Below are 6193 nucleotides of genomic sequence, written 5' to 3'. Positions count from 1 at the left end.
CCCAAGGCCAGAATCAGCATCCAAGGGGAAAGCTGCTTGGTAGCCAGGACGCATATCCCCTGTGGGTCTGGGACCTAGCAGAGCCCAGGCTTGTTCCAGAACATGCCCCAGGGTCTCAGGGAAAGAGACCCAGCTGACCCTAAGTGCTGTGGGTGAGTTGGGAATGTCCAGGTGGGAGCCTGGGACAGGTGGGCTCACAAAAGCCAGAGTCGGGCTGTTCAGAGCAGGGCCATCTCCTGGCCACTGAGCTGGAGTGCAGGACTCTTTTGGTACCACTGGGCAAGGACATACTTGTCCCTGGCTAGGAGGAGGGAGCCTGGTCTCTTAGGTCAATTGGAGCTCAGACCCAAACTCTGATGCTCAGTCTGGCCCACCTGAGCATGGCCAAGGTCCAGGTGGGGCAGGTGAGGTCCAAAGAGATGATGAGCTTAGGCCTCTGACCTCAGGCCAGGGTCCTCCCTGGTCCCCAACCTTGGCTGTCATCTCACCCGTCTCCCGACCTGGGATGGGTCCCTAGGAAAAGGGGACACTGCTTAACTCAGCTGGGACTTGAAAGGTAGCATTCATGGGGCACCCCAAGACCAGCTTGGAGGAGGGGTATCCCTTCTGTGGTTCTCTGTGTCTTTCTCTTGCTCTCCATGTCCACCCACCCCCGTGTTCTGGGCCGTGGGGACAGAGAGCATGCAGGTGGGCAGGTGAGTGAGGGGGGAAGGGAGCCATCTGGGTAGACACACTCCCTAAGATGCTAAGGGCATCAGGGGCTGAGGGCTTCCCTGGGCCGAGTCCCAAAGGCAAGTGGCAGTAGCCTGGGCTTCTGGGCTGTTCTGGGCCACTTGGGCTTTCACCTGAGGCAGGATTTTGGAGCTGGTGGGGGTGGGGACCCCACCTGGGGGTGGGGATCAGGACACAGCACAGCATCCCAGAACAGGGGGGGTCCTGACCTCCTCTCCTTCCACCCCCATGAGTGTCCTCAGAGCTGCCTTAAGGGCCTTTCCAGACCCTTCCTTACCAGCCAGTGCAGGGACTGCCCCTGCAGGGTTCCATTCTGCATTTAGTGCCGTTGGTGGGGGGTGGGGCAGGGGTCCAGGACCAAGAGGCCTCAAACGAGGTAGGGGAAGGTCATGGGGCTTGGGCACCCACAAAGCCAGTCTCTGGCCTCAGTTTTCTCATCTGTGAAGCACATGTCCTAATCATCCCGTGCCCCACAGGGCTCTTGGGAGAACGAGGTGCCTCACCTGAGACCTGGCCCATAGCAGGGGCCCAGGTGGGGGATCACTGTGGGGCCTCTGAACCATACTTCGGTGGGTTCCCTAAGCTGGAGAAGGTGCGTTTGTGGTCAAAATGAAGGGGTCTTGGGGTGTCCTGGACCCCCCACCTCCTACTCCCAGAGTGCAATTCTGCACTTTGCAGGCTGGGCCTGGGGATCTGAACTGAGCTCCCGGCAGGTCCTCCCCTCCCCCCAGCCTACAACATCCCACCCCCACTGTGGAGCCTGGAGTGAAGTCTAGCTGGAGGAAGGGTCCAGGAAAGGTGATGAGTGGACAAAAGGAACCCAGGGCTCCCTTCGTGGGTTTCCCCTGCCCCAGCCCCTCCGCGGACTCCCTCTGCTCACCCCCCACCCCATACTGAAGCCCCCCTTCCCGGTCCCAAATAAGCTGCCAAGCCTTTCTGCCTCGGCCTGTGCTATTGCCCTGCCCAGAACGCCTTTCCCTGTCACCTATTCTCTGTTGCTTTTGGGACTCTCTTGTCCCTCACCCTTGAGTGGAATCATTCCCTTTCTGCGTACTGAGTCCTGCATTGGGCACTGAGACCGCATAAGACCCAGGCCAATTCTCCAGAGCAGGTGGGGACACAGGCCCATCAACAACAGATCTTCCCAGGGATCCCAGGCCAGGGACAGTGGCTTGGGATATCAGGGAGGGCTTCCTGGAAGCAGGGGTATTTGAGCCAAGGCTTGAAGAATAAATAGGAGTTAGCAAAGAGGATAGACCAGAGAGAATTCCCAAGAGGCACAAAGTGCATAGGAGGCCCTAGGACGCAGGGATGCATTCCAGGGGAAGCAGGGGAGGGGGTGGGGAGCCCCCTCTGGCATGTGCCCTGAAGGGGAGCCCCTTCTAGCAGAGGTCTGCCCCCTCAAGTCTTCCATCCCCAGCGCCCAGCAGGGGCTCACCCACGGTCATGCTCCCCCCGGTCTGGCCACCTCTGACCTGGGGTCCCGTGTCCCCTTGCCTTGCTCCCTCAGCCCTCCTGCCTCTGCCTGCGACACTTGTATTTGTGGCTGTTGGCGAGGCCGGGGCGCTGTCTGTTTGCAGGGCAGGGAGGTCAATCCTCAAACCAGCCCCTCCTCCACTCTCCCCTGCACAGGGTCCCCTCTGCCTTCGCTCCTGTGCTCCTGCCGTGGCCACTTTGTCTGCCGCAGACCTTTGGGCCGGCCCCGTCCCCTCTGTGATGTAGGAAAGTGGGTCAGCCACCGCAGGGACGGAGCAGGTGCCCCGGAAACCAGAACTCTTCCTGCTATGCGGCCCCCCTCCCTCTCCCCCAACCAGGATTTTTCAAAGTTGTGAACTGTGACCAGCATACAGAAAAGGGAATAAATATCTGTGCCGTCTAGAGATCAAGTTTAGAACGGCAGGCGCCCAGGTCAAGAAGATGAATACCGCTGGCCCTCTAGGGGCACCCAACACCCCTCCCCTGTCCCGGCTCCCTCCGGCTCCCCAGAGGCCTGGGGGGGGGGGGCAGGTGGCTGGCGTTTGTGACAATCCATTCTTTGTTTTCTGCATCCTTCTGCCACCTGAGAGCGTCTCTGACCCTCTAACGGACAGAGCCCCTTTTTTTGCCTGGTCTAGAACCTCCTGTCCACGGAGTCTTGCAGCCTGTGCGCCAAAGGCTGGCCTTTTCTCGCCAGAACAGTGTGTTTGCGTGCTGGCGGCGGGGCGGGGTGGCCCGCAGCTGGTGTGAGTGCTGTCCCTTTCTTCTCTGCTGGAGCAGTGGGGTTGGCTTCCTGCCTGGACCCCTGGGGACTGAGCTGTAGGATGGTCCTGCCCAGGTGCTCTGGGGGCCCATGTGCTGCATGGTTCGGGGTCCGCCCCACCCCAGGGCAGAGCTGTAGGGTCAGGAAGAAGGGGTGGGCCACGCTCCTAGTGCAGCCCAGGGCCGTTGGGAGGTCCATGACCTCCCAGCACTTGGCGTCTTGGCATCACCTTTGGGGGCGGGGTGGGGGGGACACGGTGCTGTTTCTCAGGATGGGGGGATGCTAACTGCACTCCCCTGGATTGGTGCTCACTGGGGGTTCCCCTTCTGTAAGTTCTGTGCGTGTTTTCCCACCAGGCTCTCTGACCAGCTTGTGGGGCTTCTTGGGCCAGGTCCTTGTGCCACTCACCTCCCAGCGGCCACTAGCTTCCCTCCCTTGAAGCGGTCCTGTGATGAACAAAGTTCTTAACTTTTTAATTCGGTTGAACGTTTTCCACTTGTCCTTTCGGAGTAAAGCTTTTTGCCCAGGGACACCCCAATGTTCGCGTCACTGCTCTTTGACGTACTGTGATGACTGATATTTGCTGTGGTTGTGCCCCTGCCAACGGCCACTCTCCGTGCTGGGGACGTTGTGGGGAAACACCAACCTGGTGTCCTGGACATAGACACAGACGACACGGCATGGCGGAAACGTCCAGTCCCACTGAGCTCCTCTGCCATGACTCTCCCCTCTAGCCGCCTGGCCTCCTTGCCATTCCTCAAGCACATTGGACAGGCTCCTGCCCCAGGGCCTTTGCCCAAGCTCTTCCTTTCAACCTGGAATGTTCTTCTCCGGATATCCATATGAGTCCTGCCTTCCCTCCTTCCACATGATTTTCAGATGTCAGGGGGACATCTGGTTTCCTGACTGCTCATTCCATTCATAATCTCAACCCCCTCCCTGCCCCCTCTCTGCCTCGATTTTCCGTGCCACCCGATCTCCAGCTGACTAGTGATTTGCTTTATTTTTTTTTTTTATCTTATTACCTGTCTCCCCACTCCCCTGTCCAGAACACCAGTCCACTGCTGACCTCCAGTGTTTAGAACTGGCACATAGTAGGTGTTCAGTAAATGCTTCTGGATGAGGCCACACTGTGGCAAAACAGTGCAGAAGGAGGAGCCGGACAGCCGCTCCTCACTCTTCACAGTGCTCGAGAGGGAGCCTCTCCCTCGCTTGGGCCCCCTACCCGACTCCTTGGGCCCTCAGAGAGGAGTATTGTTTATTACTATGTTTTTGTATCATCCCCTGGGAGGCCCTCAGAGCTGCGAGAGCCTCTGGTGGAGGGATTTGGCCTCAACAGGAGGTGGGGGCCCTACTGAGACAAAGAGCAGGGAAGGGGGCCTTCTGGAAGGGGGAGGAGCCTGGGGCAGGTGGGAGCAGGGCACCTGGAGGCGGGTCTTAAAGGTGGGGCAGCTTCCTCACGTGGGGGCTGAGCTCTGACCTTCAGGAGGCGGAGGATTGTTGTGAAGGATCACAGAGCTGGAGGGCTCGGGGGAAACTGAGGCCAGAAAGGGACTCATCTGGATCTCTGGGGCCAGGAAGGCCACAGCGTCCCCAAGCATCAGGACGGTGCCCGGTTGGAAGAGGCCTGTCTGTGTCTGGACCACATGGTGCCGCCCAGCCCCCTGGGGACGCCTGTGACACCCGGTCCCCTCAGACAAGCAGGCTTCCCACCCTCCCTTCCAATGTCCCCCTCCTCCAGGCCACAGCAGCACCCACCCTGAAGCCCAGAATTGAGGACACACCTCTGACAGCTCCAGATCCCTGCTGGCTCCCCCAGAAGACCCAAACTCTTGCGTGGCGTCCGGGCCGCTTTCAGTGCACGGCTGCTCCCCTCACTGGTCGCTCAGAGGTGGCCCGCCCTGCCTCCCTCCACAGGGACCTCTTTTCCCATCTGCGAGTCTCCAGTGCCTTGGCCCTCTGCGTTGTCACTGTTGATGTAATTTGCTCATCGATCGCAGGCTTGACAAGTCTTTATTGAGCACCTATGGTTTGCTACAGGCTGTCATAGGCATGGAGGATATGGCAGTGACCAAAAACTTCCTCTCATTAGGGGAGACAGAAAACTTTTTGAAATAAATATCATGGTGACCAGTGCTGCGGAGACCAAAAATGTCCCCAGAACAGAAGGGCAGTGAGTGTGTTGGGGTTGAGGCAGCCCAGCCTGGGAGGCCCGCCACACACAGGGAGGCGATAGCTGGGTGCAGGCCTGAGCAGGTGACGGGCCACCACAGTCGTGGGGCGGGGGAGCGCTGCAGGCAGAGAAAACAGCAGGGGCAAGGTACAGAGGAAGGGGATGTCCTGCGAGAAATGGGGACAGCCCCGAGTAGCTGAGCAGAGTGATAAGGAGACCAGGGAGGTGAGGGGACCGGTGGAGGCTCCGGCTGAGTGGGGATGGCGGAGGGCTGGCGAGCAGAGCCATGGTGGGATCGGTTCTGTGTGGCGCGAGGGAGCACAGCTGGGAGGTCAGGATGGGGGCAGGGCAGGGACCAGGAGAGTCATGATGGCAGCTTGGACACCGCCGCCCCCCTGTCCTCCACCGGGCAGTGACCATGGAGGTGGGCGAGAGTTCTGGTGTATTCGGGAGGAGAGCGGACAGGGTCTCCTGATGGGTGTGAGGGAAGGCGGGGCATCCAGGACAACTCCTGGGTGTTGGGCCAGAGCAAAGGATAGAGCCATTGTCACCTGAGATGGGGAGAGCAAGTCGGGGACATGTGGGCTGCTGTCTTACCCATGGGTTTGGGATACTCCTGCTGCATACTTGCTCTGGGTAGGCCCCCTGTCCTGGAGGCCATCCGCATTCTCTGGGCAGGGTGAGCACGCAGTAGGTGCTCACTGAGGGTTGAAGGACTGGCTGCCAAGTCAAGAAGAGCTTTTCTGGGGACCAGCCACCTGCTGAGACCCATCTGATGCCTCCAGGATTGCCTTTGGGTTTTCTTGTTCCTTCCCTTCAGACTGCCTACTCTCTGCCTCTTGTCTTCTCCTCCCACCGGGCAGGCCCAGTCCCTCCCTAAGTGGGGGCCCCAAGGCTCTCTGCCCCACTTCTAAACCTGACCCTAGTGGAGAAAGATTTATGTGCTAATTCTTACTATGGTGTGAATGACTACCTTGCTTTGACTGCCCCCTTTGGGTTTCCAGGCACTACAAAGAGACCTTCCACACTGACTATTCTTTCTTCTTCTG

General features: G+C 59.3%; 1 protein-coding gene across 6 annotated transcripts in view; it reads left to right on the top strand.

Moving 5' to 3' along the window:
- Positions 1-6193, top strand: part of BEGAIN (brain enriched guanylate kinase associated) — a 46298-nt gene that overhangs the window by 19212 nt on the left and 20893 nt on the right. The window lies entirely within an intron of this gene.

This window comes from Mustela nigripes, chromosome 13 (genome assembly GCF_022355385.1).
Source record: "Mustela nigripes isolate SB6536 chromosome 13, MUSNIG.SB6536, whole genome shotgun sequence".
In the NCBI taxonomy this organism is placed as follows: domain Eukaryota; kingdom Metazoa; phylum Chordata; class Mammalia; order Carnivora; family Mustelidae; genus Mustela; species Mustela nigripes.
The sequence above is the reverse complement of the archived record's forward strand: the minus strand, read 5'-3'. Positions and strand labels throughout refer to the sequence as shown.